This window comes from Lagopus leucura, unplaced genomic scaffold (assembly GCF_019238085.1).
Source record: "Lagopus leucura isolate 7727_CA_CO unplaced genomic scaffold, USGS_WTPT01 Super-Scaffold_100002, whole genome shotgun sequence".
NCBI classification, from domain to species: domain Eukaryota; kingdom Metazoa; phylum Chordata; class Aves; order Galliformes; family Phasianidae; genus Lagopus; species Lagopus leucura.
In genome coordinates this window covers 71,739,215-71,753,402 of record NW_024962263.1, presented here as the reverse complement: position 1 = coordinate 71,753,402, position 14,188 = coordinate 71,739,215, and positions in this window count along the sequence as shown.

Below are 14,188 nucleotides of genomic sequence, written 5' to 3'. Positions count from 1 at the left end.
AGACTCACATTCCTATTTTACATTCTTCTGTTAGAATGGTTTTTCCACTGTACAGTCTGCAACTAAAAATGCACTCCCATCACATCTCAAAAGTACTTCCTTTTGGTGGCTTCTGTAAGTTTTCTTCATGTACTGACAGCAGGGTTATTAATGGATGTGTTTTTATGCCCATTTTTTTCTGTTCTTTTCCAGGTCTAGGAGATGAGGGGTTCCCTAGAAAACAGCAGTATTTCAACCTGATTTTATAAATGACCACAAAATGTCTTTCACTAAGGGTTTCACTATACTTATTTCCATTTCCTTCCTCACAGCAGCTACAAAAGTAAGTGGGTTGGTAGGTTTTTGTTCAAGTATGCTACATGCACTTCTATCCTGAAGAAGTAAAGCTAAACATCTGCTTTATAATATTTGGTATAAGAGAGCATTCCAGTGGAACTAACTCTTTCCATTATTTTCATCCCAAGCTGAAAGACTCATCTAGAAAACATCTTTATATAGCTGACATGAAAGGGACTTCTAAGGGTTCTGCCACAGATCAAGGAATGGAGAAAAAAAAAAACATTCTTGGTTGAAAACGTCCAGCACTCAAACTCTCAGTGGATCAAATGAGACCCAGTAAGCAGCGCATCCTACAAGACTCTTTGTGGAAGCTTTTTGCAAGGGACTCCACAGATTCTTACTGAGGAAGGACAGAACTTTACACTGCACCAACTTGCAGTTCCCAGGTCCTTCACAGAGCTCTACTGAACTGTCATTGACTGACTTGCTTGTGCTGTTTTGGACTTTTCCCAGCTTTCCTCTGTCTGAATTGAGGAAACTAGTAACCTTGTATACTGTTGTCTACATTTTCATTTTATTTCCTCCAGGACATTTTTGCTTATATGCAACATTATAGTGATCCATGCAGTTTGCTCTTGGTTGGATACTTCCCTATTAGCAACCTGAAGCATGACAGATATTTTGGATTAGAGAGTTGTGAGCATACTGTGGGTATCACGATAGTTCTTGGGCATACAGCCTTATTCCCAAATCTGCTTGGGTGATGGGATATTGTTTTCCCTCTCTCAGTGGAGCAGAAAGCCAGCGTCCAAGCTGTGCCTGAGAACACACTTGGCTGTAGGGTTCTGTCTCAGAGGTCAGGCAACTGAGAACTGAGGAACAGATTGGGTGGATCTGTTTGTTTACTGAATGGCATGCTTGATTAACACAATTTCTAGGGCTTTGAGTACTTGGTCCAGAGCAAATACAAACAATTCATAAAATCTTAAATACAATCACTTCTAAAAGCTTGTTCGTGTCTCATGCCTGCAATTCTGATTAAATAGACAGCTTGAAATATTGAACTAAGTAAGCCACACAATATGTTGAAGGTACAGACGAACATCTGAGATTCTATAAACTTACTCAATACTTGCTGCCTGAATTGGACATTTCAGTTTTCATTGTTGTTCAGTTAGTCAGCTCAAAGGAGGATTTTTTTGAAAGAAAAAAAATCCTGCTTAATGTCAAAAACGCAGGCAGTCAGAACTTGTTCAGTTTTTGAGCTGTACTGTCAATGTTCCCAAATAACTGGGCAGTAAGTGAATTCCAGTGTTCTAAAAGGCCATGATAGTACTAAGTAAAGGATTTAAGTTAAGGATTTTGTTTTTAACAATCTAGCATTTGTCCAGATAACTTTAAAACATCATACTGCCATTGTACAAAAGTTTGTACTGTTTTTATTGGTCCCTCACAGGCCCTTCAGTGGTATTAAAAATTGTTCCCAGCTTGGGCACTGGACTGTCAGATACCACACAGGTATCAAAAACCAGCAGTGTTGAGCATATGGATACTATTCAGTGCATAAAGCATGTGCTCACAGTGGTACAGGAGGGGTTCGGAACTGATCACATATTCCTATAATGTAGGCATGCAACATTGCCTTGCCTGGTTGCTGCATTCCAACCCCTGCTCCCCTCCACTAAATTTCTAAATCTCAAACTGCTTCAGGAGAAACATCAGCATATTTAAATCCCACACGATTTTTTTTTCTCATTGAGTAATAAGACTGTCCTCCAGAGTTGGTACAGACTGTCCTGTGCCAGATCTTGGGCGTATATTCATCCCTTTTGTTGTTACAGCCTGAAAACCCCAAACCTTCTGATTCTACACAAGATAGAAATGATTGCTTTTTTTTTTTGTGTGTGTGTGTCTACCGTGAGATTCTGTCTCTAAGTTCATCATCCATTATTAAAAGTCATAATAATATCCTGACTTTTTTACTACAGTAATTCTTAAAAAACCTAGTCACGTACAAAGGCTGTAATGTCCTAAATATTTGTAGGAAAGAATGGCACAGCGTACAGCCTGTTGTCACTGAAAACTCAGTCACAAAGCTGTAGGCAAAACACAACTAGTGGGCAACTCACATAAACACAGCAGTTGAAGTGAGAAGATAGCAGTCAGATGATAAATTAGCAACACTAAAAAAAAAAAGAAGAAAAAAAAGGAAAATGGCTATTTTTTCCCCACAGACATTACCATAAGATGGGAATGGCTATATTTTCCCCACAGACATTATCATAAGATAGGAATGGCTATTTTTTTCCCCACAGACATTATCATAAGATGGGATTAAAGTGAGACTTGAAAAAAAATTGGAGAGAGGTTTTTGTAGGATGGAGGATACTGCTGGAGGAGAATTGCTGAAATTTGTACACAGTATTACAAGGGCTGAAAGTCTGTCTATGCAAAAACAGCCCTTTACTGCATGCAGCTCTATGGCCTCCAGCACACAAGAGATACCGACCTCTTGGAGCCCTGAGGATGCTTAGAGAGCTGGGGCACCTCTCTTATAAAGAAAGGCTGAGGGAGCTGGCATGTTCAGCCTGGAGATGGGAAGGCACTGAGGAGACTTCTTTGAGGCCTTCCAGTACCTAAAGGGGCCTGGTCAAAAGGTGGAGAGAGTTTTTTGTGTTTTTTTAAACAAGGGCATGTGGTGACAGGGCAAAGGAGAATGTATTTAAATAAAGAGGTTTTAGATCAGATGTAAGGAAGAAATTCTTTACTGAGAGGGAGGTGAGGCCGTGGCACAGGCTGCCCAGAGGAGCCGTGGTTTCCCCATTCCTGGAGGTGTTAAGGCCAGGCTGGATGTGCCCTGGGCAGCTTGAGCTGCTGGGAGGTGACCCTGCCCACAGTGGGGGGGTTGGAAGTGGGTGAACTTTTAAGGGGCTTTTCAACCCAAACCACTTCATGATTCTATGGCTGTTTACTGAGGTCCTTCTTCCCTTGCAGTCTGCCTGTTGACAAGAGATAGAAAACACTGGTTTGACTTTGCTCTTTTTCCTCAAAACCCAAAGCCAGCTGGGATTTCTTTGGGTTTTCGACTGAGGTTAATTCTCATAGACCTGGAATATAGCAGCTTTGATAATGAAAACATGCCTGAGAGAATGATAATTAAAGCTTAGCATATGGTATTTTCTATCTAAAAATGTACCTATCTAGGCTTCACATCTGTCAAATGACCGGAAAATTAATCAGGAAGTTCAATTAATTGAACAAGTAGATAAAGGCAGAAGTGGTAGCACTGCTACACCACTTCTAAAAGCATTTTTGTTATTCAAGCAAACAGTCTTTCATTCCATTTTTAGCTCCAGTACCTGAAGAAAGGAGCAGGGATTTTGTGGAAGTTCCCTGTATACTCCAGAGACAAAAGGCACTGGAACAAAAAAGGCTAACGTCTAATTGAACAACAATTTATTTCTTATCCATTGAGATCATTAGCACTTATTTGAGACTTTCAAATACTGTTTTCCTGAAAAAGCTCCCCATGATACTAGTTGACATACCTCAGATAAAATCAGACTGTGCAGCATGAAAAGTATGAAGAACGATATTAATCAACATTAATCAACTGTGGCGTTTTACTAGGCTAAGGAAAAAAATGCATTAAGCCAAATTAGAGTCAGCAAATGCATGGTAACACTACAATGCCTGCTTTGTGGTCTGCCCTCCAGAACAGGATCCTGCCATCCAAAAAAGCACAAGTATAATTGAAATAGAGTTTATTCGCTAGCTACATTCATATTATATTTGTAATAATTTCCTTGTAAGTAGGAAACCAAAACATTCTGAGAAGGGATTTATTTGCACAAAAGCTTGTCTATTTTTACTAAAAATATTATTCTAAGATAATATATGCCCTTTGAGTACAACTATTAGCTGCCCCAGCATACAGTTAAAGTGAAAAGTATGTTCTGGGTGTGCTGAGAGACAGCAAAGACAGTTAAAGCATTATCAGCATTATCATGTTTTTACTTTTACTCTCAGCTTTTCCTAATGAGTGAGGTGGAAGAAAGTTTCACAGTAGACAGGAAAAAAAACCCACTGTGCATGAAAAACTGTCTTTAGAAGGAAGGGGTGGAGGGGGAGAGACAATAAAAATGAAAAAAATTGTCATTTTGTCCTGCATTTCGAAGAGGCACATTGATATAAAACATAGTGAATTTGCTTCTCTGAATGCAAACGGACTGACTTCAGTCTTACTACTGCAGGAATGAGGCAGTATGTCAGACTATCAGCTGTCGAAGCCTGGCTTTTTTTATTTTTCTTAGAAGGAACTACATCTGCTATAAAATTAGCAAATGATAATTTCAAAAACAGGGTTTGTTTGGCTTGGAAAGGAAAAGATCAAAAACAGTAATTGCCCTAACATCAAGAAAGTACACAACCCTGAGTTAAAGCTGCTACACAGCCTGTATTTGCATAAGCAACATAGCACAATTCACACTAATGCTACAGACTTAATGTACCAAAAAGCTAAAACAGAACACGTTGCACAGAAAGATTTCCCAGCCCCAACTCTGCTTCTGCTGAAACTACAGCGAATTCCTGTGCTCTCCCACAGAGCAAGATAAACAAGCACTGAAGCTTTCTAGCACCAGCCATACTAGCGAACTGCTTTGCCCTACGTATGAATTTAGGGAGGCCATAGATGTGTTTTATGTGGAAAAGCAAGGAGGTGCCCAGAGTTCAAATATATGCAATTACTTCAGAAATGCAGTCTTTTTCTTACAGTGCTGGTCTCAGTACTGTTGTAATTCTCTGAGTAGCAGAGGGTTGAGAAATAAATGTCATTATTCCCCACTGATTGTATTGGCAGTAAAATACAAATACATTCTTCTAGTTATCATTCCTTACTTCTGCATTCTTTCCTGTGTTTGTCTGGTGCGTGAGCTGTTCTGGTGATTAGTTGCCTTTCTGTGAGTGTATGTCTCTGTGCCAGCTACTGCACAGGAGAGCAATGAAGAAACCATCAATAACAATTGTTGGCATTTGGTTGGTGATGCTATGGATTTCTCAACTATTCATCCCCTATACACCACTTATGTAATATGCATTAATGGCTGCCAGCAGTTCAAAAACCACAAAGCCTGCAAGACACCCATACGCAAACTTGGGTTGTAGCAGGCATAGAAGAATGTACATGGAAATAAGGCATTCCTCCTGACCTCGAAAACTGGTTCAGTCTTCTTGCTACCTGACCTTGTTGAAACAGGACACCTGCCTTCTCCAAGAAAATAATGACTTACACCAAGGACACAGCAGCTTTTCTCCTTGCTTTCACTATCCATACCATGTATCCAGCCGCCAGGTCACAAGCTTTCATAGAATAAAATCATACAATTCTTAGAATTAGAAGGGACCTCTGAAGGCCATCTAGTCCAACTCCTCTGCAATGAACAGGGGCACCACAGCTAGATCAGGCTGCCCAGGGCCTGATCCAGCCTCATTTTGAAAGTCTCCAGGGATGGGGCATCAGCCAACATCTCTGGACAACCTGTTCCAGTGCCTCACCATCCTCACTGTAAAATATTTTTTTCCTTATATCTAACCTAAATCTTTGAGCTTCAAACCATTTCCCTTTGCTCTATCATCATAGAGCCTGCTAAAGAGTCTCTCCACTTCTTTCCTTCACTGACAATGTCTTCGGTGAACCTACCAAAGCAACGCAGATACTGACCAATAGACAGAACGTTTGACCCAGCTTCAAAACCAACCCTCTTGAACAAAATTTAGGGCACTGTCTGCAGCAAAGCATTGAGCATCCCCCTTTCCAAATGGGCAGCCAGAGTTTGCCAGCACTTCCCTTGGCCAACACCTCAACATTTCTCTTTTTTTTAAGAAAAACTTAAAACCATTATCTCCTTCAACAGATGGAGCATGAGATACAAGAACAGAAGCACTGCCTCTGACCTGCAGTAGCAGATCACTGCAGGACAGCCAGGGACAGCACTGGTGACTCACGTCCAAGAGCTGGGAGGACACTTGGATACATGGCTGCTTGCTGCTCTCAGAAGGAACTGCATCTCATTCCTGGTTAGAATGTTGCCTCCTGTGATTTCTTGTCCAGGTACTGTTGCACCTTAGGCTTTCATGAATTCATCTACGATGTCCCTGAAACCTATACTGCCACAATTTAGCCTCTAGCAACTATTTAGCTACGCTGCTTTAGGTTTTCTTCCTTCTTGTGTTGGTACACAGGCTAAGAAGCACACACAAAGATGTCTCAGCTTTACTTTACTCTTCCACAAAATAGCTTATAGAGGAAAAAGCTGACCTGTTCATTACCCGACTAGACCCTTTCCTATGGAGAAAAGCATTGTCCCTCTATATGATGCTTACATTGCACTTGTCAACATTTTGCTGCATTCAGATTTTCATTCTTGGAGTAGCAAAAAAATAGTCTGGCTTTATTTATACCATCTTTTTCCCTTTCTTGTTCCATTTAATTTGTACTGAATTCCTCTTGCACTTCTCCATCTTGGAAGCAATGAATTTTACACTATTTTTAATACTTAAAGAAAACAAACACGTTCTTCCCCTCAAATGGTGATGTTACATGAAATAAAAACTACATGACAACAGAGTAGGGTGCAACAGGGCTAATCATTGGAGAAAGCAAGATCCGGGGTGATAGGAAGCGATATTTGCATGACTCAAGAAGGAATAGAAATTTCTACAGGGCATAGATCCATGAGTCAGAACCACATACAGAAAATAAGCAACAGACAAGTTTTGATTTATAGAAATATAATTCCATTGAGAGTTTCTGTTAGCTGGACAATAAACTATTTGAACGTCAGTCCCGTGGCTCATAACATCACTGAAACCTCTTCTTGTAGCCCATTACGCATCTTTATTCTCCTTCGCATTCTCTCTCACACACAAGTGTAGGAATGCACAGGATCTGAAGGATTTACTAAATACTGGAAGTACCCAATTTATCAGATTTCACATCACATACCATTTAAAAGTGTTATACTCAAGAATGTTATGTGAAGAAAGAAATATTATTTTAAAAAAATGACAAAATAGTCTGCCAGGCAACACACAGCAGTTGTGGTATGTTCACTGTAAGTGAAATCAGCTGACGGCTGAGAATAGGATTTTCAAATTCCTTTAAGCACCAGCTCTGAACAAACTGAGGGAAAGCTAATTTAACCCACTCCATTCAGAGCACACTATAATATAAGTTGCCAGCACTATGCTGAGAACACACCTCCCCACCCCACACAGTGGCAAAACCATGTTTCCCCCGTTTCTGAGAGCAGTACCTGACTGTGGTGAGCACTCAGGATCCAGAGTTACACCAGTGGGATGACGTGCACTCCTGACAGTTTCACCAGAGCTGGGAGCATCAGCGACAGAGGCCAGACAGAAATTTCTCTCCCAGTTCTTCATGCGTGGGAGCTGGAGGCAAGGCTGACCACCTCCTCTTTAAAAATATGACTGGTGAAATCTTCGCCTTGTCTCCATGACAATTTCCATCTCAAATCCTTGGATCAGTGGATAGTCCCAAGTGAATCCGTACACCAAGCACCAGTCTGGTCCAGCAAGAGGCTCAAGCCTTGAGATAGCTGCTGCTCTTAAGCCACGCTATGTACAAGCTTCTGGCATGGACATACAGTGCTGCAAGCTGGGGAAATCAGCTCAAGTTACGAGGGAGATGGAAAATTACAGTATTGATATTCTCAGTGTGAGTGGGTACAGATGGTCAGGAACAGATTGTATCAAATTGAAGAACAATAACAAAATCAGGAACTACTCAGGTTCCCCAGCTGGAGTGAACGAGTGAGGTGCACCAACCAAGAGACACTGCGCAGTGAGCCCGGCGGGTGGACAGGGAACCAAGGAACAGCACAGGCACATGGGGCACAGCACCAGGAGAGGAAGAGAGCTTCCCAGTGCTACTGCATCACAGAACCACTCCCCAAAGCAGCCTGTGGAGCCCCAAACACACGGGTGGTGAATGGCAAGCAGGGACAATGAACTGTGGACCAAATCTGGAATTTGCTCACACAGCAGCACAGATAAATGGCTTTGACAAGGCAATCACTTGCTGATGGCAAGCATCTGCTCTTCTCCCCCCATAGCACATCAGACCAGTTAAAAAGAAACCAGTTCAAAGAATGGTTTGGGTTGAAAGGGACCTCAAAGAGTACTCAGTACCAACCCCCACCCACAAGACCAGGTTACCCAGTGCCCCATCCAACCTGATCTTTAAAACCTGCAGCGACAGGGCATTCACAGCTTCTATGGGCAGCCTGTGTCAGTGCCTCACCACCATCTCAGTGAAGAATTCCCTCAACATCTAATCTAAATCTCCTCTCTTTTAGTGTAAAACTGTTTCCCCTAGTCCTATCACTATCTACCCATGCAAAAAGTTGATTTCCCTGCTGTTTATAAACTCCCATTAACTACTGGAATGCTGGCTTTTAATCTGCAGAAGGTTGTGTCCATTCCTCTGACTGTTTGGGTATCTAAATTGCATCTGCAGACCGTGAATATTGCAGATGTGTTGCCATTGTGAAAATAAATGGCAAACAAATACAGTTGCAGAAGAAGGAAATTAGAAATCACTGCAATTAATGGAATTTAAATATTAATTCCTAACATACAAGTCTTCCACACTGAGAGGTGTGGTTTTCAGCTTTGACATGAACTAATTATGAATATCCAAAGCAACATATATGTGAATAGATCAAAGAATTTTCTAGTCTTTTTTGGTGGCTAGGAAAAGGAGAGGTGAGTTCATGTAGTGGGACTGTCATTTACAGAGGGACAGGAAAGCACAACCTCCCCTGTACCAGTAGCAAAATGGCATTGGAAGCAGCACAAGGGAATACGTAGTTATGAAGAAAAGACAATTACATTAGCAGGCAGCAAAAACCAGCTTCTGAGAATTCTCTTCCAACTCTAAAAAGCTTGCAGGTGATTTTAAATCATAGCTGGAGTGAATTAATAAAGCAAATGAGAAAATGTTAATATAATCCAAGAAAAAAGCCAACAAATAAGAGTCTCCTCCACTGCACAGTGAAATTGCCCTGTCATCTGGAGGAAAAAAAAAAAAAAAAAAAAAATCTATTTGGATAACTCAAGTAAGACTTTAACTGTGAGAAAATCTAGTGTTAAGCTGAAAGTAACTTACAAAACTAAGAACTGATATCTCAGTGTTGGATAGAACAGATCAGATCTGCCCAGAGAAGGCAGCAAAAAGGAATAGAAAATGGTACTCTAAATCTACTTCTACAAATCTACATTGGCCAAGAGGGCCAATGGCATCCTGGGATGCATTAAAAAGAGCGTGGCCAGCAGGTCGAGGGAGGTGATCCTCCCCCTCTACTCTGCCCTGGTGAGGCCTCATCTGGAGTACTGCGTCCAGTTCTGGGCTCCCCAGTACAAAAAAGACAGGGATCTCTTGGAAAGAGTCCAGCGGAGGGCCACAAAGATGGTGAAGGGTCTGGAGCATCTCTCCTATGAGGAAAGGCTGAGTGAACTGGGTCTGTTCAGCCTTGAGAAAAGAAGACTGAGAGGGGACCTGATCCAGGTCTATAAACATCTAAGGTGTGGGGGGCAGAATGGCGAGGCCGGACTCTTTTCAGTGGTGAGTGGAGACAGGACAAGGGGAAACGGCTGGAAACTGCAGCATAGGAAGTTCTGCACAAATGTGCGCAAGAACTTCTTTACAGTGAGGTGACGGAGCACTGGAACAGGCTGCCCAGGGAGGTGGTGGAGTCTCCTTCTCTGGAGATGTTCCAGACCTGCCTGGATGCCTACCTGTGCGACCTGCTGTAGGGAACCTGCTTTGGCAGGGGGTTGGACTCGATGATCTCTGGAGGTCCCTTCCAACCCCTACAATTCTGTGATTCTTGAACTGAGCACAACAGAGTGACTGCACTGTGGAAGAACGTGGAAGAAAAAATCTTCAAAAATGTACCCAGAAGAGTATTTTAGAGGCTGTAAAACTGACACTTACCACAGTTTTTTCAAGAAAACTCCTCCACACTTAGCCTGAATTGGATTTGCTACAACACTGCTTCTTCAGGCACCTTCACCAACAACACAACTGCCTGATCCTACGGACACTGAGCAAAAAAAAGCACAGCAGCAACAAATGTCACATCCTCTGATTCTGGTGACTCAGAAAGCTTTCAAAAGTATCTCCAAAGCTTAAGATGTCCCCAGACAATATCCAGAAAATTTTGCCTTTTTTTCCCCCATTAAGATGGGCCAAGATCTTTCAACCACTGAGTTCAGAGTCAATAATGACTTCACCATATTGAATTCTACAACCTTTATTTTTTGGAGGTAAGAGATCTTCTGGACAGCACATTTCTGTAGTCAATCACACGTGTAGACCTGGACATGGCCGATGGCTTCCGCCTCCCAGAGACATCCCTGAAGGCTGTGTGCCTACTAAACTGCCAGAAAGGAACAGAACACCCTGAAGTCAGAAAGCCAAAAAACGCATGTGGTGACAATCGGCATCACCTCAGACGGTCACACAGCTCCGTAAGGAAGAAAAGCTGTGTACAGCTCTCTTCAGAAACTTCTGCATGACAGCATCTGTGTGAAATGACTCAAATGGAAAGCCTTGCTTTTCCATGGCTTGCCTCCAGCGGGGAAATCTAACGCCCTCAGCAAGTGAGGAGTCTTTTGTAGCTATGCATTAAACATACACCTGTGCTCAGGAACAGATGGAAAACTGCTTTCCATAGGGGCTTTTCCCGGACAAGAAGTGAGGCAGCCATGCCATGGGACATGAGCTGTGGCAGCCAAAGGCAGGAGAACCACAGGGACATCCTCAGCACAGCGTTAACTGAAGCAGCCATTCTGCAATAAAACTCAGAAAACCATGAAGGTGTTGGCTTCAGTTAGCACAGCTTAAAAGCAGCCGCCCTCCAACGCTGCTGGTGCTGTGGAAAGGGGGTTGAACAGAGATGGCCTGATAAACCAGAATCTGGTTATATGCAGCTTCTTCTTTCAGGTATGTCTCAGGGAACACAGCCTTTCAGATACATCTCGTGAACGAAGTTTTTGGTTATTTAACATTTTAACAAAACTTTAATAATTTTTTTTTAAACAATTGGATCCCACCTGCCCTGCCTCATTTTGATACCATCTGCCCCCATAAGCACTTCCCTTAGCACTGCCCAGCTGAGCCTTGACTCAGCCCAAAACTCACTGTGATGTCTCTTCAGCATACAGAGCTGTGACAATCTGCATCTGGGGCACTTCACATGACACTCTTCACAGAAAAAGGCACAAAAGCCACAAAGGTATTTGTCTTTTGATACAAATTACTACACATTGTTCACCAGTTAAAGAATTGTCACTGAGCCAGATTCCTGGTTTTATTCTTTTTATTCTTGGAAGGAAAAAAAAAAAAATACCCTTCTGACAGAGCCTCAGTTTCAAATCACATTTAGACACGCAATTACTGCATTGAGTTCATTCCACAGTTTGACATCAATATCATAATCCAGTTACCTACTGCATGGCGCTTTAACTTCTGATAGCAAATGTTTTCAGTTTGAGATATTGTACTGAAGCCACAGGACAGCTGTAACTGACAGGATTATGTAAAAACAGTGGCTTATCACAAATGTCCTAACATTTTCTGATTTTAAGTACTCACTTGAGAGTGACGCAACTGCAAATATTGCCAGTGGTTTTGTTTGCCAAGGTTATATTTTGCCTTAAGTGATGCAAAAGAACACAGGCTCCACTCCTGAAATAGCTGGTCTATATGATACCTTTAGATATCCAGCTGAGCCAATGAATCTTCTGCCTTCAGACTTAAATGCTGGATTATCCCATTTGTGGAAAAAAAGGAGTTGGCATTTAAGCTATTTTGCCTCACATACTTTTTGACATGCGAGTGTGATTTTTCCCTACTGCTTTCATTCACACAGAGAGAAAGTTGCTGATGCTCCATTCTCATCCATCTGACCCAAAGCTCAATGGGCTCCTGCTGCACCAGCTCCCAGCCCTCAGCCCCTTGCAGCACCCGCCTTGTTCTGGTTGTAGCCCTTCTCTGGCTTTCCTTTCCTCTGGCCCTCCAGGCACCTTCAATATCAGCTTTCCTTTCTCCTCATAATCCCAAACATTGCGCACATCAGACGCCTCATGCTGTAGGTTTGAAGGCATTTGAAAATGATTAAAGCATCCATCAGCTTTCCAGAGCTTAACAACCATCATTTTGAAGAGATTCAGGGCAGTGTTCCACCAGATACAGCAGAAATAACCTCATAGGAGTTTTCTGGCTTGCAAAAGTTAAATGACAGAACAAAGTCAGTGAGGACCACAGAGAAAGCAAGGACTTCTGGGCAGCTCTTCAGGGAGATAGGGATGTAAAAAGAAAAAAAAGCAGAAGAGAAAAACCTCATTGGTGGAAAACCCACAAATCTTTGACAAAGGCAATTTTACAAAGTACAGTTCACCCTACTCCTTGCAGGACAAAGTAAAAGAACATGGAAATGAATAATGGCACAACTTCCACTGTCCACCTCCCCGGGAACATTCAGTCCAGTCAAGGAGGTAAGGTTGGCTGTGGGTAAGGTTTGGCCTTACCAACCAAAGAGGACCAGGAGACTTGTGGTACACGAGTATCTAAAGTCACAGCCCCTTCTTGGCAGAAATAACCTATTCCTGTCCCTCACCACTTCCCACCACCACTTGTACCTTGTGCCAGCATATGAACAAGCATTTATGTGCTCTTTCATAACTATGTGGCATTTTCAAGCCACCAAACCTTGCTTTCTGCAATAGGACTCTCAAAAAAATGTCATACTTCCAAACAATTCCATTCTGATCAAACACACATTGCAGGTTTTTAATAAATGAGTGCAGCACGTCTAGCAAATCTATATTAAATCTGAGAGTTTTTAATCATACCACACTTCTTAAATGACATTTTCACAATGATAGTCAAAGCACCATCTCAATCCACTTATCTTCTTAATAATCAGCAATGCTCTTTTGTCTGCTGCAAGATCTTTGTTCTTGCCCACACAAGCCCTAGGAGTAGCAAACACGATGCAACATGCTACGAACTCCTGATCGTATCTACCTGCCCTCTGAGAATGCAATAATGTGCTGAAATCGCTCCAGTACTGGACAAAATGAAAACACAAATTAAGCCAACATTAATCTATATAAGAAAAACTGCAAAAAAAAAAAAAAAAAGAAAAAAAAAAAAAAAAAAGATCTTCCACCTCATATCCCAAGATCCACAGAGATTCCAGATCAAATTTTCAAGGTGCTGAAAAACAGCAGCTCTGCTTAAAGGCAGTAGTATTACAGTAAATACCCATCACCTTTGAAAAAAAAAATTCCTTAACTTTAGAATCATAGAATCACCAAGGTTGGAAAAGACCTAAAAGATCATCCAGTCCAACCGTTCACCTATTACCAATAGCTCCCACTAAACCATGTCCCTCAGCACAACATCCAGTCTTTGTCTCGCAGCACACCTAAAGAATGTTGTCTTCAACTCAAAGGAAGTCTGTATTTTTTCGATTTAATATCTTAACGGATGCCAGTTTCAAAAGATTTTAGTTTGTGGCACTGAACTATGATTTTTGATTTTGTCCTTTTCTTCACATACCTTCTTACACATCCTACATGAGCACAGAGGTCTTTTCTTCCTAATTAAAGCCCACCTTCTCTCACATAGCACTGAGCTCTTCTACAAGTTCCTCACAAACTGCTACCCATAGAAATTTCTTTGTCCTCAGTTACAGAACCTCATTCATCTCCTTGCAAAGGTTTCAGACTTTCAGGACACTGAACAACAGACAAAAACTTCTAGAAGGCACATAACACTTCCTATTGGTTTTGTTCATTTTAAACCTGATCTGTACAT